The following is a 27870-nucleotide window of genomic DNA, read 5'->3' on the forward strand; positions in this document are numbered from 1 at the left end:
TATATGAATTAAGCTATAAAAACTAACACAAATAACACTAACCAAAATCCAAACTAAAACTAGTATAATAGCACAAAAATGGAATTAAATTAATAAATTCACTTTTCAACATTCGTACAAAATACATAATGAGGAAGATTAATTAAAAAAAGCCATTTAGAGACTATTAAAATGCTAGAAGAACTGCAGACCGGGAAATGGAAAATATAAATAAAGCATAACAAGAAAAAAAGAAAGACGACCAAGACCGAGATGGTTAGACCATGTGAAACATAATTTGTTGCAAATACAAGTAGGGAACAGCAAATAAAAAAAAGTCAATAATAGGAAAGGCATGAAAAAAATGGGTGTAAAAAATAAAATAGGACAGATACTAATCCACTTCAAAGACTCTAAAAAAATTTCTTTAGACGCAACAATTGTTTTATGAGGTGTTGAATCAGCCACTCATTCAATCGTGTTTCGATACTAAATAATCCTATATCGTAATAGTAATTAGATACATTATACAAGAAGAGACAGGGTGAATTAAAACCATTAAATGTAAGTCATATCTTTCCGTTCAGATCTTAAAAACCAATCTAAATGGAAGGTATTTAATTTCATTTTTCATTAGACAGAAAAATATTTCCCAACAACTTTGCATTAAGAGCGGTAAATTAATATTTATAGGCATTTTCTTGCTAAATTCAAAGCTCTTTATCGTAATTAATAAATGGAATACAATATTATATTTTGCAACATCTGACCAGGTATAGTGATGCTGCCGAATCAGTCCGTTGCATTTCTGCTTGTTTAATTATCAGTTTCTTGTCTCCATGCACAACAATGATCTCCCAAAGTGATTTTGTTTCATGGATATATGTGTTCGATGACATGGGATAGACAAAATATTCCGTATTTATTGCTTAGTTTACTTGCCTTGCTTGTAGATTATATTTCAATGTATTATATGTTTTGTTATATGTTTGTTTTGAGGAATATCAAATTGCAAATCGTTGATTCTCGATTAGCGGAAGCGTTTATGACAAAAAAGCTGAAAATATCATTTGTGAAGAGGGTTCCTATCATCGGTGAAGGTGGCAAATTCCCAAGTTAACTGACAAAGACCGACAAATATTAAATTGATTGTGACCAGATAACATAAAACTACCGCGGCCAAATGCATCATACAACGGTTCCAAAATATAGTGTTGCGTGCCATTGTCGATGTTCCGTACTATGTTTCAAATGAAGTGATACTATGCGATATTTCTCTAGGACCCATAACGAGTGTAATTCAACGTGTTTGTGTAAAGTACTTCGAAAGAGTGTCAGTGTATTCCAATGTACTCGCTAATCAGCTAAATATGCGACGTGATAGTGAAGTGAGTAGACTAAAACTTTTAACAATATCTGATCTGATTATTTTGACTATATGACTTTAGAATAAAGTTTAGAACAAGACTAATTAATTAAGATAGTACTTTATGCAGGAGATTGCTTAATGAAGTGATTTTCTGCATGCCATGTATATATAATATAAACATAAGAAATACTTATTGCCTATTAGGCAGATTGTGGAACAGCTAAGAGTAATACATACATTTTCTAAAATATGTTTTAAATAAGTCTTTAAACCAATGATTGTATTTCCACAGTTTTCTTCAAGAATACAAGTCTAAAAGTCTAGTAAACAAATAAGATGAAAATCTAATATATGAAGATCACAATTAACTTTTTATGCTAAATTGGTAGCCATAATGGCCTAGTTGAGGTAACAGTCTTTCTATGCCTGTTATAGTCACAGGTTAGGCGTAGACGTAAGGTTATATTTGTCATTATCCATAAGAAAGATTGGTAATAAGAAAAAATCATCCTACACACCAGATTTTGGTCCCTTATTCACCAATCAACAGACTAATGCCCAGGACACCGTGATCCGAAGCCCACATCAAAAAGTAGAAGAGGTTTGATTAATAAAAACAATTGTGAATATTAAAAAAACTTTCAAATATAATTCGTCAAAATCAATTTCGTTAATGTAGATGTTACCTAATAAATTTTCATTATTGTCATTAATTAACTTGGACAATTTTAAACTTCCTAATTTCTAAACTTTTAATAACGATTTTTAAATAATTATTTTATAGATAAGGGAAAGCCGGGTTATTTTATTATACAGTCGTTTCAAGAGCGCTGTTAATTAACGAACTTGCAAATTGGTTTATCTGAAAAGAAAATGATTCAATAGTTGCGCCATCTTAAGGTGAAATAAAACAAATTTGAAATTGCAATTTCAAGAAGGACTTATTTTTGGTTAGTCCAGAAACACGATAAGAAATTTTTAATTGAAAATATTCAAATGTTATTAAATTTATCTAAAAACAATTAAACTCTTTTCATAAAATATAATATAAACTAGTTAATAAATAAAATAATATATTTCACACCCAGAGTTACGTTTAATTGCTATTTTAAATGCCGATCTGTTCTGTAAATGACTGTTCTGGAAAGTTGGCTAGTCCAGAAACCAAATTGCCAATCGTTCTCTCAAATGGAAATAAAATTAAAACAAAACCAGAGAGTCCAGATACACCGGCTGATTGAATGAATTGTTTTAAAATGTGGCATAATTGAATGGTAGATGGTGGAAAAACGAAATAGCCTTTTATTATTATTTTTTATTTATTTTTTAATATTATTTATTATTAAACCCGGTATATATTTCCTTGTTAAATCTTTTATAAAACAATTCAACAAAACTTTTAGTTGGTTTTCATTGAAGTTTTTGTTATATAAACCAATAAAAATTAAAAATTAGTTCAAACTACTCTAGTTAATAAATTTAAAGAAATAAAAGAATATAAACGTATATAACTGCTGCCAGTAAAATCTAAGGTTTTTGAAACCTCCTGTTGAAAAGAATAAAACCGATCATAGAGAGAAAAAACCTAATACCAACACACCAGTTTGGGCTTATTAACAAGCACTCAATAATTGATCAGGTCCACAGAAAAACAGATGTTATTGAAAAGGCTTACGAAAGTAATAAGTATGCTCAGCTATATTCTTAGGTGTAGCACAAGCCTTCGATAAGGTTTGGAATGAAGGCCTTGTACATAAACTACAGAAAATCCTACAAAAACAACACACCGAACTATTAAAATCATACATTACAACCAGAATGTTTAGAGTCAAACAGAAAGAAGCTTACTCTACAATAAAAGAAGTGAAAGCAGGTGTACCACAAGGCAGTGTACTAGGACCAATGCTTTATCTACTCTACGTTTGTAATATACCACAAATGGAGAATATTACGATAGCTACATTTGCTGATGATACTGCGAGTATAGCTGTCGGAGAGAATAGTGAAGAATCCTCACGAAAATTAAAACAGGCAAGTGACAATATAAATAATTGGACACAAGCTTGGAAAATAAGAATTAATGAAAGTAAATCTGTACATGTGAAGTTCACCTATAAACAGACCGTACAAGCACCAATAACATTACATAATACTACAATTCCATATAGCAACAACGCTAAATATCTCGGAATGAGTTTAGATGCAAAACTTCGCTGGAAGGAATATATAAAGAAGAAAAGAAAAGAATAGGTATCGAAATATAGGAAAATGTACTGGCTAATTGGAATAAAATCGCAATTATCAGTACATAATAAATTGCTATTGTATAAGCAAATACTGGAACCTATATGGACATAACAGAGTTCAATTATGGGGATGTTCTGCAAAGAGTAGGTAAGAGAGGTATTGTGGGTGCACCCAAATACTACAGGACTGATTACCTACATCGACACTTTCAGATACCCACAGTCAATCAAGAAATCAAGAGAATTGAAAAGGGGCATGAGGAAAGACTCCATTCTCATGAGAATATTGAAATATTGCAGCTTTTGGATATCACCAGAACAGGACACAGACTCAAAAAAGTTAAACCATCTGATCTTGTGTAGTGTTGTGTAGTGAGGTGCATATAATAAAAAATACAGCAGTGACATGTATAAATATTATTTCACCAGAGAATGTAAGTCCAATTGGCCAAGCTGCAAGAGCTTATATAAAATATATGATATATATACTGTTACAGCCTGATGTATGTCATGTTTCTCTCCGAGATCCTTAGAAATGACATAATTCGTTTAAAATGCGCCAGTCAGGAACAAATTCAGAAATTCGGACAACAACGAAAGATACTCACACATTCATTCCTCACAGGTTGTGACCAAATCGATCTTTAGGGTGGAAGATGCAACAAATAGCTTCGAAAAAGACATGATCTATGGAACCATTATGAAAATGAAGAAGGTGTAATGGATCCTATAACATATCAATGATGTCAATAAAACAGTTTTGAATTATTTATATAACACTGAATACCATTAACAGTAAAACATTTGATAGAACAAACTTTCATTTGTGAATCGCTGCTAAAACGAAAGAAATCGAGCCATTTTTGAAAGGAATGGTACAAGTGATGTAAAATGGATCACGTGTGATAATAATGTGCGAAACAAATCATGATTGAAGCCAGGAGAGGCTTCTTAAAGGGCTACAAAATCCGCATCAACGCTAAGGAAAATGATGAAAAGTGTTTGGTAGGATTGGAAAGGAATCGTTCATCATGAACTGCTTGAACCTAGTTCAACCACTAACTCGACTCTCTATTTTTAAAAATTATCCCGTTGAAGGAGGCAATTTAAAAAACCGACCAGAATTATCAATTGGAAAGAATCAAAACAATGCTAGACCACACAGATATTTAGTAGCTCGGAAAAAAACTGAGGAAAATTTATCGGGAAGTTTTAATACGTCCACCGTACAGTCCAGACCTTTCCCCGCTGGACTTTTGTTCCCACCTTTGAAAAATGCTCTAAAAGGCGTAAATATGGCTTCAGAAAAGACTTATAAATATCAGTTATATCGTAATGATATTGTAATTGATATACTAAACCAGATTTTATGTTTAATGTATCAAAAATGTTATAATATATAAAATAGTTTTCAATATTACAATAACTTACAATAAATTCATTTGAAACAGAAAATATATTCAGGTTTTATGTTTTCACATCCTTTTTTCCTTGGCAATAAAAGAACAAACGGAACTATAGCAAAACTGAAATATTATTATAAGGCATTTATTCAGCTTAACACAACAGATTGTGTCACAGAGATTTTAATACAGCTAATTTTAACATAATTATAACGTTGTAATCAACTGAAAAATTTCGCCAATTAAGATTTAAAAAAAAACGGTTATTGTGAGAGATCGATTGATTTTTTACCTACTATATTTAGGTAGGATGATCTAACAGACGCCATATTCGCTAAACATTGACTCTTCTGATTATAATTTGTTTTAAATCAACAGAGAGGAGTAAATAGTGATGCATAACATTAGGCCTATAAATTAGTTTTAAAAGATATTTTTTATTTGAAGCTTTATAGTGAATAATTGATACAATGTATTTTATTCAAAGTGTTGTCCATCGATAGGTGCTACTTTTTCCAATACTTCAGGCAATTTACGGATTCTATCTCGTAAAAACAATGTATCTCTTGAGGTTATCCACGAATCGTCTCATATTTCGGTATCTTCATAATATCTGAATTGAACATATATCTTTGCCGTAGATTTTCATGCATGATCAGGTAGTCTCCATGATTTATTTGGTTTTAGATTATAGTAATGTATCTAGTCATCATCAGTACCAATACGATTTTCATCACCAGTTACAATACGATGCAAATAAACTTTCCGATTTTGCAGCTGAAGCAGCATTTCACAGATGACGAATCGCCTTTCAATGTCTCTTGACTTTAATTAGTACGGCACGAAATATCTAAACATTTAGATCATATCCATGTTCTTCAAGCCATTGGAAATTATTTCTTGTATTACTTACAATAATTTTGAATACTTACAATAATCTTGCATTATACAGGGATCATTATAGAGCCTTCAAATGTTTTTGACTGTCTAGAATGTTATTTGCCTTCGATGTAAAAATTACCACTTTTAAGACGTCGAAAGCAGCATTCGCATGTTGAAATCGAAGAAGCATCGTTGCCATAAACTTTACACAGAGTGACCTTCACTCACTTTATTTAAAACAAATTAAAAGAGTAAAACCCGCAAATGTGATTTACTCGGTACAAATTCAGATATATTCAACACAATGAAGAAAAATTGTTGGTCACACTTCAACGAAATTACACATACTGAATGTATACAAATGAGGCTTCAACATGCAGGTGGTTGCAAATCCACCAGATCCGATATAATATACAGTAATAAAATCTGTTGTAAATCCTTCAAAATGAATTCACAGTCCTTATTCATATTTATATTTATTCAAATATAGTTGCTAGATACATTAATTATCATCAAACGTAACCTACATACGAGTTAATCAAATCAGAAATCTATTTAAGTCGTAATATAAAATTCATGAGTATTAAGCAACATTTTCATGCCCCAAGTCTAATACTGGTCTACGGGAAATTGATTTTTTTTGCAGACACGAACTGTTAGACTTTTTTGTGATCAACGAAAATCCGTTTAGCAGTAAACCGTGCTTATAAGCACAAGATTTTAGCTTTTTCCACCTAAGCTTAAGGGATTAGAGTTTATTGAAAAGTTGGTAAATAAAACCACAATTTTATGTTGCATTGCTAATTTTGTTAATTTACATTTTTTAAAAAAGGTCAGAAAATTTAATGTTTGTTAATCTTTGTGATATTAAATGGATTCATAATAACTTATTATAACATATATCAACAACTTTTTTTCAGAATCTGATTATATTGTTTTTTTACACCAAAATAGAACTACAATTTTTTATATTTTTAAATTTCCTTTTCTCTAACTGGAGCTTATCCGAACTCAACATACTGTGGGCGTGATTAACTGTTCTGTTATCAACTTAGGGCCCATACCAGAAAACTGGAAAGAAAGAAAACATTCAGTATTATCCAGTCGGTTACTAGCATCGCTAAGGTTATTGATAAACATAAAATAGAAAATTATGCAATAGTGACATTCAACTAACCCATCGCAGTAGTAGATTTGTCACATGACCTGATATGACATGACAAGATTTCCTTGATATCTATACTTTTTCCGCTGTTCTTTGAAGTCTTTTAACTGTCAACCATGCATTTTCAATATTTCGAACATATTGTTGAAATATTAATGTTTAGAGTATAATTTATTTCCAACACCATTGTTTCCAGACTATAGACAAAAATCACAAAATCATGATTTTATTTATTAATAGGGCTTTCCATTCCTAAACTCGGCCGTTTGTAAGAAACAATGTAGATGATCCAGGTTTTATGATCGTTGCACCATTTCTTTCGCATCTAATTTTTAAATTCCGGTATAAAAGGTTTCGTAATTCTATGGGTGTTTTAAACTTTGTGGAGCTCCCGCCATACTGCTTCTGTCGAAATGGTATTACTTATGTGAGTCCTGCTGTCAATTTTGCCTCGGTAGTTTTTAACCGACTTCAAAAAAGGACGAAGTTTTATGTTCGGCTGTATATATATTTTTTAAACGTATGTTCGCTGATTTCTTCGTCAATTGTGGATCGATTTTCAATATTACTTTTTATTCGAAAGAGTGCATTTCCGAGATGGTCCCATTGGAACCAAATCAGGATCAGTTTTGGGGGAAACTGATCAAAATTTAATGGCATGTACAAAGTTGTCACATATTTTTGATCTAAAATAACCAGATATTTGTGGATATTGTTTTTGCTGAGCTGATGTGACGGAAAATCGGAACTCGTCCAGTGCAAAAGCCATTCAGTTAGATTTTTAAGAACTAACTATACCATACAAGACCTTGTAGAAATTTTGTAGTTAACTACTTCTATTGTGTAATGGTTAAAGCGTTTGGCTCCCATTCGCAGGTCGCCGGTTCGATTCCCGGTGAGCTCAATAAATTTTTGTTGTTCTGGTTTAGTTATTTATCAAATCACCTAGGCTAGATAGCGGACCCCGGGCCTGAAGCGCTCCTTATTTTCAATCATTGTTTCATTATTCGTATTTTTTCTCATACGGGGTGCTTTATCCATATCCATGGTGCCTTCCCATAGTGATATTAAATAAAATAACTGCGTAATTTAATTAGTAAATATCAAACAATGAATGGGGAAAAATAAAACATTTTAACAAAAATTTCAACCGACTTCAAAAAATAAATAAGGAGACTCACTAAAAAACAAAAAATAATCAAACTTAGATATTTAACAGAAAAAAAACATTTTAATATAAAATAAAAATAAACAAAAACCTTATTTAACCTATCAACTACACGTATTTTATGTTCTAATATATACACACAATTTAGCTTAATACCTACCTAAACTTATTTATCTATTTACAATATTATTTTAACTACTACCAACTGATCAGTTAGAAGTCGGAGCCGAGCCTTCCGATTATTTCGCCAACTATTTCTCTTTGCCAATGACGTTTTAACTTGTTTTGTGTATGCTGTTTTACCATTGATACTGTCGCTCGTGAAACATTAAAAAAATTAAGCTGTTCTAATGGAGTTCCAACGATCTGCCTTCTTTCGAAGTGTGAGAAAACACATCTTTCACCGATCGCTTCTCTTAACCGTCACTGAACAAAGCGTATAAGACATTAAAATATAACCTTGACATGTAAAAGACAATAAAAGACTTGGCATGTAAACTGAGCAATACAGATGCGTCGCATTATTTATATATAAAAGTAGTGTTCCTAGAATGTAAGTACATGCCATAGTCTATCAAAAGTGGCAGTGAACTCAAGTAATCTCAATTTAAGACGTCAAAACGTCGCAATGTTTCCTCATTTAACTTTGGCTTTTAGTTTATATTAGCTTTTAAAAACTACAACATTCTAATTCAAATAAAATAATGAAACAAAAATGTTAAGAAATCATTTATTTTAACATTATAGTCCAATATTTACGATTACTTTGGATAGACTATATAGACTGGTATGGTACTCATGTTAGCGGCAGAATGTATGAGCCGCAACTTTATAGCTATGGCAATAGAAATATCGAGAAAATTAAAATTTAATAGAAAACTACAATAAATACTTGTTTAGTTATACCATTGGTACTCTGCTGATAATTCCATTACAACCTATATTACTTTTCAACAGTTTTTAACGGCAGTATCATTGGCGCCTCAGTTGATTCTAATTTTTAAAGTATGATCAAGGCGTACCTTCCGCCCTACATAAATCAAAACTAACGTCGTCGGTAGATTAATTCCGTGGAGATCATAATGCTGTACTTTTTTAAAGTAAAAGGGGACGAGTTAACCTTGAATTGGTGTTTAAAGTTTACGGCCACCAAAAAGAGACGGATGAAGCTCATTTGCTCAGTCGTGGGCTATTGACATTTGGGAACAGATTTCAAAAACATCCCTAGTCCATGGCTTTCTGGTCTTAGAATATTCCGAATTTGGATAATATCCTCTCATGCTAGTTTCCTGGAATTTAGTGGTATAAACATTGCTGTTCTGCAGACCATCAAAGGTAAACCGACGGATGAAGGTACTTAAGAAAAATTGTATAACAATTATAAGCTGTCCAACGAAAGGTACGACCATGGACAACCTTTTAGTCATTTTCTTCAAGATTTAGTAGCACCTCATGCTACTGCTGCGGGAAGAAGATGTTTGTTTTACTTATTTGTGTTCAAGTAGTGCCTAGTATTTATATTTTATACAACTCGGTAGATACAACATGTCAGCACTCCTTTCATTTAAATAAAGGTATGTCATGTGAAACAATTGTTGTTTGTTTTATCATTTTATCGAATACATAGTACAGCCAGACCATACTAGGAAAAGCACTAAGTGAAATAGCAAACACATGACTGATTTAAAGCATGTATCCATCGGCTCGTTGAATTGCTAGAGTGCTTCAGAGAATGAGGGTGCATGTGGAAAGCGCTAGATGAAGGATATCACAACTTAAACGTAATAGATGGTCCCTATGTGACTATAGCCGCCGTCAAGAAGGCCCACTGCCTTTGAATATCCTAGCATTCTAAGAAATTGCAACGCAGGTATCCCATCTAGGTGAGAGAGTCATCGGTGAGTATTTCCTTTTCTGGAAATCTGAACACATCGATCTGCCGGAAAGGATTTCTTGAACCAGCTTTCTCAGCCACCAAGAACCCGTTGAAGGAGGGAGGAGTTTCAGAGAAAAACAAGATCTATCCACTGAATCAAACAGTCTTCATTCCAATCATACCTAGATCAACAACAAAGACCTGCATATATGCGATTGATTATAATCACTAACAAGGCATGAATCAGAAACGCCGTTAACAGGGCAATCATACTTCAGCATAAGTAAGACAAACAAGCAGGAAATTAAGCATAAGTAATCATATTCGGAACGATAAATTTTCACCAAAAATGTGCATAATTATAACCTATTTTGTACCATTTTACAACATCCATTCATGTATAAATGTTATCTTTTATCTGATTATTATTTGTATATGTAATTTAATTCTATAATTCTATTTATATGAAGATTATAATTGTAATTTAAGCTCATAAATAAACGTTTTAAAATTAAATACGTCTTTTCGCATAAAGAAGAGAGAAATTTACTTCTAGAGAAATGTTTTAATCCAACGTGTATTCCTCTCCTATACTTCCTTATTGTGTTTCTATCCCTACACAAATCAAACCTTACATCACTACAACTAGTACATCAAGGAAAGAAAAGACTCTGACTTCAAAGATGCCTTAGTAGATTTACACAATTATTTTACTTATTCTCATTCCTGTATCTACAAACTCATATGCTAAAATAACAAAATTTGCTTAATTAACTAACAATCAATAAATTAACAGTCGTCGTCATTTGTTACATACATATCTACAAAACATAAACAATAAATAATATATCCAATCACAAATTATATAGATTTATAAATAAAACCGCTTTCTACAAATCTCTAACAATACGACCGCAGTAAATGGATATTAACCTTAAAATATCACCCTACCCTTATGTATAGGACCCTCTTTGCTCGATAAAAGTGGAAAGAATAGAAGATGAAAGCAGCAGGTGTATCTGTTGTTCAACGTAAATATTTGTTTTGATGAAATATTATTCAAGATTTACTCAATTTTAGACAATAGAATGCTGAAACCACAAATGTTTTATACAATATATACCTACCTGTAAATTACATACTTATACCTTTGAATATGAATTACAATACGATTTTAATTAAAAAACATTGATCAAAAGACATACATTTTATTTCTATTCTCAAATGTTTTCCAACTAAATTATCTGAAGCAATGAACATCATAAATTAACCAACAAACTGATATTTCTCATCATTTCTAGTGTTCTTCATCTATTAAGATAAAATGTATGTATTAACATTAACTCTGGGAAAAAGTTAACTGTGACCGGAAGTTATACCGTTAAACCAAATTTGCTCATTATTGGCAAGGTTTCTCCGTTTTTTGGTTGCATCCATGATATCATCGTTGAAGAACTTTTGTCGTTTCTGATTGATAAAACACATAACTGTCTTTCAAGAAAATTTAGCTTAATATAGAGAATTCTACAAAGATCCAGGTTTGACTAACCAGTACGTATACAGTAGACCTTTAGTTTTGTTGTAGCACAAAAGAAAGCTTGATCCATTGGATTGAAAAGCTGGTTTACTGTTAATCATTTGTAGCTCAAGTATCAAGCTTCTTTTAGTATCATCATTCTGGAGTTCTCTTAAGAACCATCGCTATAAACGTCACTCAATTCACTGTATTTCTTTCCTTTTTAGAAGTAAAAAAATATGATGAAAATGATCAGGTATCTCAATTTTCAAATAGCAAAAAATTTTTGAGTAGGTATTATGAATGACGCTACTTTTATATCTAGAATGCTCATGAATACTTGGCGCTACTTTTATATCTAGAATGCTCTAGGGGTCGTTTAATTTCAAACACGCTATAGAATGGCTTCATTGAATAAGTATTGAACAAGGTATGCGAATTCAAAGATATTTTTGCATCTGGCCTATATATGTTGTACACATCTGTATATCATAAAAGGAGCGAAGTTAGTAACACCTGCGAGTCCAAATGAATACTCAAATAATATTATGAGACCCTACTAGTGGCATGAAGTCTTGATATCTGGTTTGTCCGAAATAGTGCATTACTTTAAAAGTTAAGATAAATGATGGTAATATACCATATATACCAAATCTTCTCAAATACCAAAAAAAAATTCACTAAAAAACAAAGCCATATTACAACTTCTGGCAAATCTGTTAATTTATATTGGCGAAATGTGTATGTGTAAACCCATCTAATCTCAGCTATCAAGGCTTCTTATAACTTCAGTATAGCTTGATTTGTCTAAAATAGCACATTTTACTTTGATTATTACAAAAAATATTTTATAATATTTTATATATAATATACAGTTGAATTAATATACTAGAAATATATCAACTAGAAATAATACCAAACGATCAAGAAAAATATCAGTTTCCAATATTACAATAACTATAAATTGATATTAAAAAGAAAATATATTCAGCTTTTATGTTTTTACGTCTTTTTTTCTTTGGCAATAAAAGAAAAAATGGAAGGCTATACCAGCAGGTGTTTATATTATTCAACGTAAACATTTGCTCTGAAAGTATTCTACGACATTCACTCAGTCACAACAGGTGTTCTAAAAATTTACAATTACAAATATAATATTTCCACGTTGGGAGTTAATGTTTTAAAGTGAATTCCAGTAAATATCAAATAAGCTCCAGAGATTTCTGAGAATATGAAGGCAAATAAAACATAAAACCGGTGTGTTTACTTAAATCCTATAATTAAATTGCTTTGAAATATTATACGTTAGTATCAGATTCGTATGAACTTATAACGAGATATTAAAAGTTACCGATAGTATTTAATTATTAAGCAGATTTAACTAGTTTCGGATTTAAATGGATTAGCTGATGTAAATTATTAATTTTGGTCTTATGTGTAGCAAAGGGGTAATATTGATTAAATATTTTCCGTAACCGTTTAATAATAGTTAACTTATTCCAAAACATGTACAACATATTTTATAGGAATTAAATTTGATAGTCCAAAGATGTTTGAAAATAGAATCAAACAAACTTCACAAAAATTGTTTTAAATTATACATAATAACTACTAAAACATTTTTTTCTAAAAAAATATGTTAGATGCGTGCTTGCATGTATTTCGATCAGAAATATCTATTGGTTAAAATTAGCATCAATGTAAATAACTTTTAAACAAAGTAATATAATCCTAAAATTAGATAGTTTTGACATGTTTTTACTCTAAATAACATCCATTATTGATTATTGATCTATTCAGTGTTTATAGACACTAATTAAATTACTTTTGTTGTTTGATTTGAGGAAATATGTTGCTGAAGCTCGCCCTATAATAAAACTCATAAAATCAATGATGAAGATACTCCATTTCTCAATGGTCGGTTTTCGTTTCAATGATTTAAAAGCGGGTTTTGATGATAATGGCAAACAACGGTCTGGAAGGCCAAAACAGTTCCAAGACAATTAATAGACTACAATCCAGCTTATAAATTGATTAGTCATGTGTTTAAAATATTTACATGCGATAAGGATATAAAAGCAGGAAAAATGGCTACCACACGAACCACACGTTACTAAAAATGAATGAATTTGTTACCGAATATGTCCACGGACGTCAATTAATCAAACTGAATGACTTCTTAAAGAAGACCAACAATAACGAGTAACAGACGCAAAGTAATCCTCCTGCATAACAACGCTCGGTCACCCCGTAACAGGAGTTGTGAAGGACACACTGTTGTAGCTCACCAGTACTCACTAGATATCGCCCCTTCTGATTACCACTTTTTCAGATCGATCGATTTCAGTATGGTTTGGCTGGCACATGCCAAGTCATCAGAAAGATGGGAAAAAGGTTATAGGAAATAATGAAAAATATTTTGATTAACATATATTGTATCAGTTTTTTTCGAGAAATTTCTTAATCATCAAATCTCAAAATCAATTAAGTAAAATCTCATAATAGAATATAATTTGGGCATTGTGCATCTTTTGAGTAATACTGTTCAAGAGATCTCAAGAAACAAACCTCTATTTACCTGATTTAGCTTCGGACTTGGCTATTCCCTAAACTTAAGTAGCCTTTTCGTTGGTATCATTTTGACTCAACTGAAGTGTCTAATACTGAATACAAGAAAGCTTAAAACACTATTCCAAAAATCAAATTCAAGAACTATTGCAGGGAAATAAAAATGGAAAAGTAATATTTCAAAAGATTATTTTTAAATCCCAGTAGTAAATCACTGGAGTTTGTAAATTATTTTCTAAATTAGTTTAGCGATATAACCAATTATTTTCCGCAAATTATAAAACTATTCCATCGCTTTTAGCATTGTCGCTGATTAATTAAAACATACAAATTGAACATTGCCCGTATAAAGTAACTAACTATAAATATTCCAGAAATCATGGCCTATATCATGTCATCAGCCATAAAATATCGCCATCAATAGTGGCTAGTTAATGGCCATATAGATTTTATGAGATTCTCCAATATACCGTATGATATATGTTGTGGTTTATCAGAGATATATCTATCTAGTTTCATATCTATATTTATATATAAAATATATTATTTATCTATTATTATATTTATGAATATTTACAATCACTCTGGGAACAAAAAGAGAGAGAATACTTATGGTGAGAACAGATTCATACGACAAAAAATATATTGTACACATCTTGACAAATTCATATTATTTTGATTTCAGAACTGCATTTAATACATTAATTTATAACAATTATCAAGAACATTTACAAGATTTTAATAACATATAAGATAATATGAATATTAAACTTTGTTGAAATAATCGAAAGTGTGGGGTGGTAACATCATCAAAACCACTGGAAACCAAGAGGCTGCAGTCCCTATATGTTGACCTGGAGCATTATAAAAGAGGTTTGATTTGGTGGCCGTCAGACCGTTTTTAGTCATTGAGATCAAAATCACTACTTTTAAATCATTAAAACCAAAACGAACAATTGAAATATGATGAAGCAGCATTATCATAAGTTTCTAAAAGTGTAATATTCAAATGAAACAACAAAAGGAATGTACACACTGAATATTTAAATATTACTAAATAGAACTAGGATAGAATCATTGTTACATTATATAGAGAAATGTCAAATCCTTATTGTAATGTAGTTGGATATTTTTGACCTAGAATTGTATCGTATATATTGTACAAATATATAACTTGGAACAATTAATCAGTACAATGAATCTAACTATGAAAGTCGAATTTAAGAGTGTGATAAGAGCTTGAAGATTAATTATTCGTATTTCTAGACTGCCACAGATAATTATTAAAATAGGGACACATTTATCATCACATATGCATATATGTGAAGGATGGAAGACTAAAAATAAACCGAATCTCATAAATGTATAAAGAGAATTACCCTTTACTATTCAAAAATACAGTATTAAGTAATTCATTAAAAGTTGATTTGTTACATATCGAACATTTGTTACATCGAAACATTGTAAAATATAATCCACTTACACTTCTACACAGCTACAGTCAGCTTGAGATTATTAGACTTATCCAATAATGAATAATCTAAAAGCAATGTAAAAATGTTCCTTGAATGTTGTTGAAAGGGACCTCGAAAAAATACCCTTAACCAAATAATTCATTCAAGTATATGACACAATAAAATCTTAAAACAAAGGTTAAACCTCGATGCAATAAATTCGAAAAGTGAAAATAACGAAGAACAGTAACTTTTTTTTGGTAGGTCCTTTAAAATATATTTTAATTAAGACAAAAAATCTTTAATATAAAATAATTTAGATACGAATACATATTTTTATCATTCCCTTAAAAATTAATGTTATTAACTTTTTACAGAAATCCATATAAAACTCAACCGTAAAAAACAAATATTGTTTTAATTACGGATACAAATATATCGTTTGAAAAAACGTATCGCTACCATGTTAAATTTATTTTAAAAATTGACCACTTTATCCTATTTTCAATTTATCTTGATTTCGAAAACCGAGACCGATGACCATTCTCGCAAAAATTATTTAAAATGAAATTAGATTTTATATTAAATTTATTCGGCGCCTATTCATTTGAATGAATGCGAGTTTTGAACAATTTGCTATATTTTAACCATATATTTAGTTGTTGGGCAATTAAAAGAGATATTTATATACGAGTTAATTTATTTTCCTATAAATTCAGAAGTATTTCGATAAAAATTATATAGAATTGCACTGTTTCTGGTATTTTATTAAAATATTCATCAAAAATAATAATGATTAATTAAAATTATGGGTTCAAATCCACGGCATTAAAAGTTTTAAGAACTAACAGAAATTAATGCATTTATAGCTCATTACTGAAGAATATATATCCCATATGGGACCTTTTCTGTGGTAATAGGCGATTTGTGTTACACGAAGTCGAGATTGCATGGTTTGACCACTGAAGTTCTACTTTAGATATTATCGAACATTCATAGGGTATTCTCAAATACCGTATTAGAGTTAGAATTCTAATTCAATTCCAGCTTTATAAGTTACAAGAGACCATAAAATACATTCACAAAATTTGCTCAGAAGAACAGATGAAGTCCAATATTGATAGTCCAACTAGATGTATCACTTTTATTGCCTCTTCAATTAAATTTAGTAAACGGTAGATTCTGGAATGAAACACTTCAAATTGGTCTTAAATTTCAGAATGGCTGTATTCGAAACTGTATGCCCAACGGAGCTACATTAAAGGAATAGATTAGTTGTCGCATAATATGACTCGATTTTTTAAGGTTAGGTCGTCAAAAACCTATACTGTCCGAGAATGCATGATGTGACAAAATAAGTTAGTAGGGGTTAATAAAAAGTATTATCGTTCCACCATTATAACATCTTGTCTCCAAGAGATTTGTGCAAACGACGGAAGCAGAAAATTAAAAATGTAATTGAGCATGCATTAGGAAATGCCCAATACTGATCCATGTTGTTAGATTTTCAACAAAATGTATTTGTAAATGTATTTAGATATTTAGATTCAGACAATCCATCAAGTTTTATAAAAAAAAACTATTATTACACTACATACTCATACTGTAGCACATTTGAAACGTAACCGTTTATTTTAAGAAAGACAAAATGGGGGTACCCAACCAGAAATTTCAGTGAACTCTAGTGTCAGAATTATTTTGTACGTATTCAATCCAGAAATATAGATGTTAAAGATGAATCTCAGCCTGGTCGATCAATTGTAGGGAATGTCGATGAAATTGTTAAACATACGTAGATAGACCAACATATTTCACCTCACCGCATCAATAGGGAACATTGAAAACAAAATAATTTTGAACCATTTACGTAAGACTAGATACCAAAATAACCCAATTGTAATGTACAAAAAAACTTATAGATCGAATTTCTATTTGTATTTTGCTAGTGAAATGAAACGAAATCGATCCATTTTTTAAACAAATGGCTATAGGGAATGAAATGTAAGTCACGTGCAACAGACAGTTGCAAATCTTGTATCGATCGCAAAGAAGATGATTCAAAGCGCTAGATGGATTGGAAAGGAGTTATTCATTAAGAACTGTCCGAACCTGATCAACCATTAATTGATTTTCTATATTCGACAACCATTTATCTGGATCTCTGTAAAACTGTCTTAATGATGTAAAGCTGTAAAATGTAAAATCACTTGGTTTAGTGTATAGAAAAAGTGACGGAATTGTGGTTTTTCGAGAAAAAAAGGTCAAAGTTTGGTGTTAAAACTGGCACATATATCACTGATCACTAGTGTTTGAATTTTAATGAATAAATTTTCTTTGAAAAAAAAAACACTCAAAAACTTAATTTTTGCTGAAATTGATTATAAAGGTCCTATCCTTCTCGATATTGCACTGGAGATTGACAGAGTGTGGCCTAAAGGCCTACTAGAGAAAATAAAATTACATATCCCTAACTATTTTCATCTAGTCTTAAAATTGTATTTGATTAATCGATACTTTCATGTTAAATATGGAAGAACAAATTCTGAATCTCTCAGAACAATAAGGGCGTGTCACACGAAACTGTATTGAGGTCAGTGCCTGTTCTTTACATCAGTGATCTCCCAACAACATTATGTAGCATAACTGACACCTTTGCTGACATTTTATAAAAACACAATAAAATATCTCGGCATGACCCACGATGAAATGCCCAGATAGAAGGAGTATGTATTCGAAAGGAGAGAAGAGGAAAATATATTAGTTATTTGGCCGAAATTCTGAATTATCAATTTACAAGCTTATTTTATAAAAGCAAATTTTAAAACCACTGTGGAGTTAGAATAGAATTCAGCTGTGGGGCTGCGCCAGTATTCAAATATTTTATGACTTACTCCAATATTCAAATATTTTAAAAGTTCCAAAATAAATTGCTGAAATTGAATTGAAAGAAATTGAGGTTACGCATACTATCAGAATATTTACCGATTCCAATCAAAGAAAACTGCAGAAACATGACAACATGGAAGTGCCTAGACATCTAAATCTGCTTAATATCATTAGACGTCTCAAACAGAAACAAACCTTTTAATTTTACTAATGTGTAAACACTAGGTCACTCAGTGGAAAATATCTTAGTTGTTGTAGTTATTTATTAGTATGTTAAAACAAAAAAGTCGTTAGTTGTACAATAATTTTAACAAATTAATCAATAAAAAAGAATTTTCCCCTAATTATTCAGTTATAAAAGTTATAGTAATAATCCATGTATTTTTCAGTTAATTTCAGCATAAAAATATAACATTTTGTCGTATCTTTACGTGATATTAAGAATGAACAAAAGCCATTCAGGTCATCAATTCAGTGTGGTTATTTGAGCCCTATATGCTTTTGGGGTTATGAAACAATAACATGAAACGATGCATGTTCCTATGAAAGGACCACACTGTCATTAGAGTGAAAGAGTTCAAAGAGACATTTCAAATATATTTAAATTGATATCACTACTTTTACATACATCAATTAATGTCAGTTTCCGTTAAAATTATTTTGTATGAGTTAAGTTCTCAAAGCTAGAAACATAACAAACGTTAATTACTCACTGTTATTACTTTTGTCACATAAATGTTGAAATTAAAAAGCCAATTTTAAGGGAATACGATCAGAGGTTTGAATTGGAGTAGTAACCGTTTCATGTCACGTACAGAATATAAAATTGAATTGTTCGAAAAGCTATTGCTCAGAACATATATCGATTAATTCGATTATATCGCAAAAAGATTTCCAGTTTATGTAACGACAGGATAATTGCTAAAGCAATAGCTTTATGTAAATGCAATTTTCCGTTTATATTACCGGCACATAGCGAGAAGCATATCAATTAAAAAATATTTTATTGCAATTCCAAACCGTTTTACTATTTCACATTTTACTATTCGACAACATTACTAGTGAGGTAAATAATGTTTTAATCTGATATTCTTTATTTTTTTATTCAATTTATTCAGTGTCAACATCACTCATCATCACTTGAAACCAAAATCCCAAAGTTGAAAACACTAAATTTAACAATTAGGTTAGCTTGTTCATAAACATAGGCCTATAAATTAATTGTGTTACTATGTATTAAATCGAATAGGGTACATTTCTTCACTCTTTTTGCTTTATTTTTTGAGTATCTCATTTCGTCGAAGTGTGAACAAAAAATTTGTTCAGTGCCTTGAAAATGTGTACCAAGTAAAGCGCATTTGCGGGATATTTTATTTCTTTACTTCAGTTTCAAGAAAAACGCGGCTGAATGTCACCGAATGTTGTATGAAGCTTATGGCAATCATGCTTCATCGATTTAAATATGTGAATTCTGGTTTTGACTTTGTGTTTGTTTCGAATTTTGTTTTATAGTGGTAATTTTAACGCCGGAGACAAAGAGCGTTCTGGGCAGCCAAAGAAACTTGAAGACCAGAATTTAAAGGCATTAGATCATGATCTATCGAAAATGTAAGAACAATATGCAGAATTGTTGGAAGTAACACAAGAGACCATTTTCAGTCGCTTGAAGAACATATGGTCATGATGGAATATGATCCAAAAGCTTGCATATTTGTTTCCGTATGAATTGAAGCAAAGATACATTTGTTTGGTCATATGTGAAATACTGCTTCAATGGCAAGATTTTACAAAAGGTTGAAATGTTTACTTGTTTAGGGTAAATGATGTGGCTCTGTGAATGGAGGTAAAACGAAATTAGGTGACCGTTATTTATTGGATATATAAAAAAATGTGAAAAATACAATTAGATAAAACGGATGGTGGCGGTGATACCTGGAGACGAGGCTTGGACAATCGATGGTGGCACGTCTAAACCAAAAGATGGTTGAGCACTGAATGAATTGAAATACCCTTCAATAACATCCCAGATAAACGTCTCCGGGTTGCCAGCTATTTGTTATCGGGTTCTAGTTGGCGCTGCAGGCACCCCGCTCATGTTCAACATTTGGGATTATATTTCTGGGTATTTTGTAGACCGTTATTCCACGATGTAATATTCGACATGCCTCAAGGCCGCTACAATACTCCCCTGGCAGAATTTTACATACAATTATTTTAAGCAACAAAAATGCAAAAATGTATGAAAAAAAATCAAATACAAAAAAATATATACCAAACAAAAGGTGCTGCATGAAAAGGGCTTTGAAAAATATGATAAATCGAAACGGTTGTGGTTGGTCCAGTTGCAACCTGGTACGGCTGTTGATATCTTCCGGTCCTACAGATACCGTTGCTTCATCGTTGCTTTGGCACTTCAATGTGGTCCACCGACGACGTTGAGAACAAGCTATTTTTCGGACAGGGCTCCCGTAATCAAAGCTGTGGAAGGATCGATTGTTCGACGACATGGTAGCTTATTTTCTTCGACAAGGAGACGTTAGCAATTCTGGTACCTCGGCTAAGAAATGACGAGTCTACGGTGACTGCAATCGGTACCTAGCTTTTGGAGCTGCTCTGTGACTAATCCGTAGTCACATATGTTACGATAATTCAGATAAATAACGGTAAAAACAAATAACGACGGTATCCGACCGAAGCTGCCCAAAGCCTTTCAAATCAAAATATCTGCCATTATGACGGATACGGCGAGCGAAAGAAGACTCTTCAATAATAAGAAATACCCTTCAATAACATCCCAGATAAACGTCTTGGGGTTGCCAGCTATTCGTTATCGGGTTCTAGTTGGCGCTGCTGGCACCCCGCCCGTGTTCAACATTTGGGCTTATATTTCTGGGTATTTTGTAGACCGTTATTCCACGATGTAAAATTCGACATGCCTCACGGTCGCTACACTTGCATCGTATTGTTACTGGTAATAAAAAGTGAGTCCAATATGATAAGCCAAAGCGAAAAAAATCATGGGAACCGCCTGGTCATAAACATTAACCACTAAGTCGAATATCCACGGCTTCAAGCTAATATTCTGTATATAGTGGGATCAGTTTTGTGAGGTATACTCCTAATACCTAATGAAACCATCAATAGGTCTAAAGCGATCATTAGCGTCTAAAATGGATGTGTTTAATATGAGCACAGCGCGAAAAATGGATGGAATACGAGTAAAGACACTACAATGTTATTCTTTAGCATGACAACGCTACACTACAAGTTGCAAAAATCGGTCAAAACATTCTTGGAAACATTAAACATAGGGGTAGCAACCCTAACCAAACCAAACCCGCCGCATTCTCTAGACCTTGCTTCTTCTGAGTACTTGTTTCGATATATGGATCGATCAATAATATAACAGGTCAATTGAAAAGTCCCCGGCCTACCGTAGTAAAACACATGTTTTTAGTAAAATTAGTTTTTTTTATTCAACATAATTCCCTCCAACTTTTCGATACCATATTTGTAGTACGATTTGCTTTTGCTTCAAAATAGGCCTCAGTTTTGGAGATCATCTCTTCATTTGAAGAAAATTTCTTCCCAGCGAGCATACTTTTGAGATATGAGAACAGGAAATAGTCGCTGGGGGGCCAGATATGGAGAATACGGGTCGATGAGGAAGCAATTCGAAGACCAATTCATGGATTTTTGCCATCGTTTTCACTGACTTATGACACGTTGTATTGTCTTGGTGAAGCAGCACTTCCTTTTCCTCCAAATGCGGCCGTTTTTCGGCGATTTTGTCCTTCAAAAGCTCCAATAACGCTATGTAATAGTCGCTGTTGATGGTCCCTTTCTTTTCAAGGTAGTCAATGACAATTATTCCATGCGTATCCCAAAATACAAATGCTATAACCTTGCCAGCCGACGTTGCGTTTTCCCACGCTTTGGAGCGGGTTTATCGTGTGCAGTCTTGTGTATGACTGTCGATTGGACTTCGGACTGAAATGATTGAGCCATGTTTCATCTGTTGTCACATATCGACGCAAAAACTCGGGTTTGTACTTTCTCATACCCAAATATTCGTGAATGATATGACGTACATGTTCAGTTGATATCTTTAAAGTATCTGCTATTTCATTCATATTCAATTTACGGTTATTCAAAATCATTTTGTGGATTTTCTAAATGTTTTCGTCGGTAACAAACTCTTTTGGGCGTCCACTGCGTTCACAGTTTTCGGTGCTCATTTCACCCTGCCTAAACTTAGCATACCAATCCTTGATAGTTGATTTTCCTGGGCAGTGTCCGGAAACTCGGCATCATGCCAAGTTTTCGTTTCAACTGTATTTATTCCCTTCAAAAAGAAATATTTTATCAACACGCGAAATTCCTTGTTATCCATTTTTTCATAATAACAAAAGTTGCTTCACTCGAAATACTATAGTTCACAAACTAATTATCCGACAGCTGTCAAATTTACAAACGTATCTTCTGAGAGTTAGGGCTAACTAAAAACATATGGATTTAATTCTAGTAGCGCCATCTATGTGTCAGGCCGCAGACTTTTCAATTGACATGTTATGTCATTATCTGTCTGAGTAGCATATTATTTATTGTGAAAAGGCCAAAAAAATGCAACAGCTATCGATGTACAATACTCTGAATAAAACACATTGTACTGATTTTTCACAATAAATCTTCAAATTTAAAAAAATCCTTGAAAACAGATTTATAGGCCTTTAATTTATAGGGCCTAGTTCAAGCGTAAATTCAGAAAATATATTTTTAAGAACATTCCCAGAGCTTAGAATTGTGAAACTGTACCACACATATATGAAACTATATTTATCATATACTTGTAGAAAACCTGACAAAATTTATGACATTTTCAAATGGTACTGCATTCACGATTACAAAATTTTCATGTTGTAATATCTATTTACCATAATCTTACATTTTAAATATAATGACAAGACCATCGTAACAATCTACAACATTCTAAAATGCCTGTGAAGAACAAGTTTTCTCGTTGGCGAGAAATTATAATTCCTTTCGAGAATATTGCAGCCGTATATTATTCAGTTTCAGCTTTAATGTATCAAAATTAATTATTTAGTTTATAAAATTTGTTGGCCAAGATTACTTGATAGGATAAAAGAAGAAAATTAAAAAAATACAATTTATATTGTTTGAAAAATAATAAAATAATTTAACGCTCTACACCGTATTTAGTTGATTGATGACAAGAACTATTCTAAATATATTCTAATTAATATGAATTAGAAAAACATTTTTAATTCGAATAAAATCAATAGAAGAGTAGAATACGACGTAGGGAATGCTGAAATAGAAAAAATAAAGGTCTGATATGTTTTTTTCTTGGAAACTTATTGATCTTTCAAAGGAAGACTGGGACTAATAGGATACTTTTGCCTAAGTGTCTATGTTAGGCCCTATAATAATTTATATAAGAAAATGGAACTAAAAAGAACGAAAACCAACTCATATAGCCATGTTTTCTTTCTGGGGATATTGCCACGTCTCTAATAAAACATTTTATTGCTAAATAAAATTTTAACAGTTGCAAACAGTTCGTCCCTTCACCGGCATAAGTTTTATTTTTGTGATAGTTTAATATTTGATATGGCGTAGTTTGTGTAATATTTTACTGCTTTCATATGCAACGAATACATTTAAATGGTCCAGCTATTCCTTTGATGTTATCATCTTAATATTTCTTGATAATTACGGTAACTGCCTTGGAAACGATACATAACCTAAATTTATTTAATGAAAGACGAAGTGTTATACAGCGGATGGACAAAATTATATGAACACAAACAGCTGAGCCACTGAAATCTACTTCTCATTCTCTGCTCTAAGATTCCCCATAACGATTCAAATATGTTGAAGTCTGGCAATTGTGCTGATCAGGTAAAATGTTTGATGATCGATGCTTTTCAAACCAAGACTGAACCTTTCTCGCTGTGTGTGCGTGATCGTATTATCATCTTGGAATATAGTGTTTGGCAACAATATGCTAGTCATAGCAAGAACTTCATCATTCAGGATGTCGAAATATTCATTAGCTGTAATTCGGCCTGTGATGTGAGTGAGAGAACCAGCTCTAGGAAGCAGGTAGTCTGGATAGTACGCTTAATTTTGGATTCTTTGCCCAAAAACACGGCCGTTTGTAGGAAACAATGTAAACGATGATTCATCGAACCATACCATATACTTTCAATCATCAAATATCCAGTTTTTATGATCGTTGCACTACTTTCTTTGCAGCTTAGCGCTAGCTTCTCTTATGAAGGAGTTCAATCACAGCTCTTCCATAAATGTTAGGTGTGTGGAACTTCAGCCGTACTGTTTTTGTTGAAACAGTATTAATTAGGTGAATGTTGAGTTGTGCTGTCTCTTTAGTCGTAGTTTTATGTTGTCTGGCCACACTCTTTTTTAATATTCGTTGATCTCTGTTAATCAACTTTGAGTTTTATCTGTTATTCCTCTTCGCCGATTATATTTTACCCTGTTTTTTATATGCTAAAATTTGATCTGATCTGATCTGAAAGATTATCGATTTGCTGCTGCTGAAAACTGAAATATAACCTACAAGACTATACATATAAACTGAGCAACTAACTGAGCTTATGTAACGCTTCGCATTGTTTACACCGGCGCTGGCGCGTAATTCAATACTTTGGCGGTACGCAACGTTAGCTAAAAAAAAAGTCCGTCATTTTATCAAAATTCTCGTTTCGAGACAGAAATATTACATCCGCGAGCTACCAGTGCACTGATTTTCATGTGCACTTGGGGCAGCATTAACCTTCTACAGTCCGGGTGACCAATCAGATCTAATATTCCGATGTACAGTGAACGAAGATTCCTTGGACGAGCGCAGAGCAAAGCGAACGGCTGGAATTCTCACGTGACCTATAATCAGCGTTTTGCGATTTGGGGATATGGAGTTTTGTTTATGAAATAATTGATAGATTTAAGCTTTCCATTTACCGTCAGATAAGAAATCCTTTCTAGATTATTTTCTAAATTCTAAAAGTTTTTGTACATCAATTTCAAATTTATGATAAAATATTTTTTTAAATAAATGTATTATTAAAATAATGACAGGACAGGATTTAGCATTATTTTCAAGAGGAGGCATTAAATTTGGGGTTGCACATATGTGCACATATTGAGAAACCGTCGCTGGTTTACACAGAGGCAGTGTTGTTAATTGTATGTATTAGGTATCTGAATTCATTTTTAGCAACCGTTCCTTTGAGTTTCAAATTAAAATACTCTGTGACCAGGCGTAATAAGTGGACCAGATATAAAATAATTGTTTTCAAAATTGCACTAAGGAAACCAGGTTCTAAAACTAATTTTCTAATCAAATTCAGGTATTCTAAAGACGATGTTGTGATTATTTCGATTTTAGTAACTAGTTACGTCTTGAACAGATACAAAAGTTTGGAGATAAAAAATTACAGGCTCTGGTGGTAGCGAAACATAAAAAAGGCTTACATCCGAGCTTGTAAACACCCCAATAACTATATCCAATAGATCTCTAAAACAAGATATCCACTCAAAGAACGTGGTTTAATATTTTTAACATTAAGTGATACATGAAGAAGGAAAAACTATTCAAAACTGATCAGAAGGTAACTGGAACGCTACAGTCAACAACTGAATAAATTAAGAAAAAAACTTGATCATAAAAAGCAATTTACTAGGCAGGAAATTAGGCAAATTAATAGAAAATAATGGTCTCTGTTTGAAGAATATATTTATAACTTACTTTACCCAAAAATCTCTAAATATTGAATGTATTGTATTGTTTTAAGACTTTCAAACAATTTTATCAGCTGATAATATATTACACCTTGGTTTTTTCGTACCCTTTACACAGCAAAACTTATTACTATTTATATTCTACTTTGGTGTCAATGTAGATGGCCCTCCTGGACTAACCCATGACTTTCTACTCTTGGGATTATTTTAATTTCATTGGACAATACCAATGGCCAACACACATATAGAATATTAAAAAATGCAATAATATATAAAGAGGCCATAGCCATATAGGCTTTTTTGCTTGGCATTGTAGATATTTTCTCTCTTTTTGGATCTTTCCCAACGCATATAAATGCTTGGAGTTTTTTAATTAATCAACTGTTAAGGCTTTTAAAAGTTATTCTTTCTTTGTGCGAACTTCTTTGGTCCTTACAATTAGGGTGTGATAGATCAATATCACCATATATTTCTAAAAGTGTTACTGTGTAAAAGTGTGTACTGTGTAAAAGTGTGTTAGTGGACTCTGGTACAGATTTCTTCACATCTAACAAAAAAATTAATGAATGTTGAAAATGCAATTTTAAGCATTCAATGATTAGCGTCCATACAGACTGAATAAATGAATAATATTACTTTTATGTAGAGGAATGTTACAACTATCTTTATATAATTTACCTATTGGGTTTAACAATTGTTTATTTCAACTCAATATTTCTCAAAATCAGATGGTGGTTGCAAAACGCTACAGTCTGCAATTGAACAAATTGAACCAAGAACTTAATCACAAAATGCAATTTACTCGACAAGATATCAGAAAAAGTCATAGGAAACAATGGACAATGTTTTCAAGATTATATTTATAGATCAATTTGCCGGAAAGTCTCTAAGAATTAAGTTATAAAGCAATATATCGATGTCAAATATAATAAATAACGAATGAATAAGAATATAATTAATTAACGTATTGTATTTTGATTTAACGATAATTTTCTTATACCAGTTTCCTGCTTCTTGGGGAGTTTTACAAAAACCGTATAAGTGATAAAAGAAGATCAATCAGAGCCAGTGAATTTGATGGATGAGGCAACAACTAAAGTCAGTTTAACTCTCGAGTTGTTAAGGACGTATAGGTTTGATATTGCCCTTTTTTCTCTTTTCTGAGAAATATCTGAAATGTTTGTTATTTAGAATTAGTTGGCTCTCAAATATTTTTCATCGTAGCGTATTAAATGACATTTTCAATTCATCTTGATATTTGAAATTGGCATCAAAAATTATTTTAAATAATTAGAAAGCAAAATTTCTATTTTTTCGACAGTAAGTTCCAATTTAACTCTAATATACCAGTTGTGCTTCACATACAATGCAATTTACTATCATAAATACCGTGTATGTAAAGCGAATTCATGGCAATTAAACAGAATAAAAAAATCAATGTAACCACATGCTAAACAGTTTCACGGTTTACGTAAAATGACAAATATAAATGTGAACGAATAAAACGGCATGCAATACTAATGAGTTTTTCAGCAAATAGAACTGCAGAGTTATAACATTGATGCAAATG

General features: G+C 31.9%; 1 protein-coding gene across 4 annotated transcripts in view; it reads left to right on the forward strand.

Annotated features, from left to right (window-relative positions):
• The window catches only part of LOC143197618 (Kv channel-interacting protein 4), a 253188-nt gene that overhangs the window by 90334 nt on the left and 134984 nt on the right, over window positions 1-27870 (forward strand). The window lies entirely within an intron of this gene.

This window comes from Rhynchophorus ferrugineus, unplaced genomic scaffold (genome assembly GCF_030347505.1).
Source record: "Rhynchophorus ferrugineus isolate W39M unplaced genomic scaffold, kcgeb_rfMv2 rfM5, whole genome shotgun sequence".
NCBI classification, from domain to species: Eukaryota; Metazoa; Arthropoda; class Insecta; order Coleoptera; family Curculionidae; genus Rhynchophorus; species Rhynchophorus ferrugineus.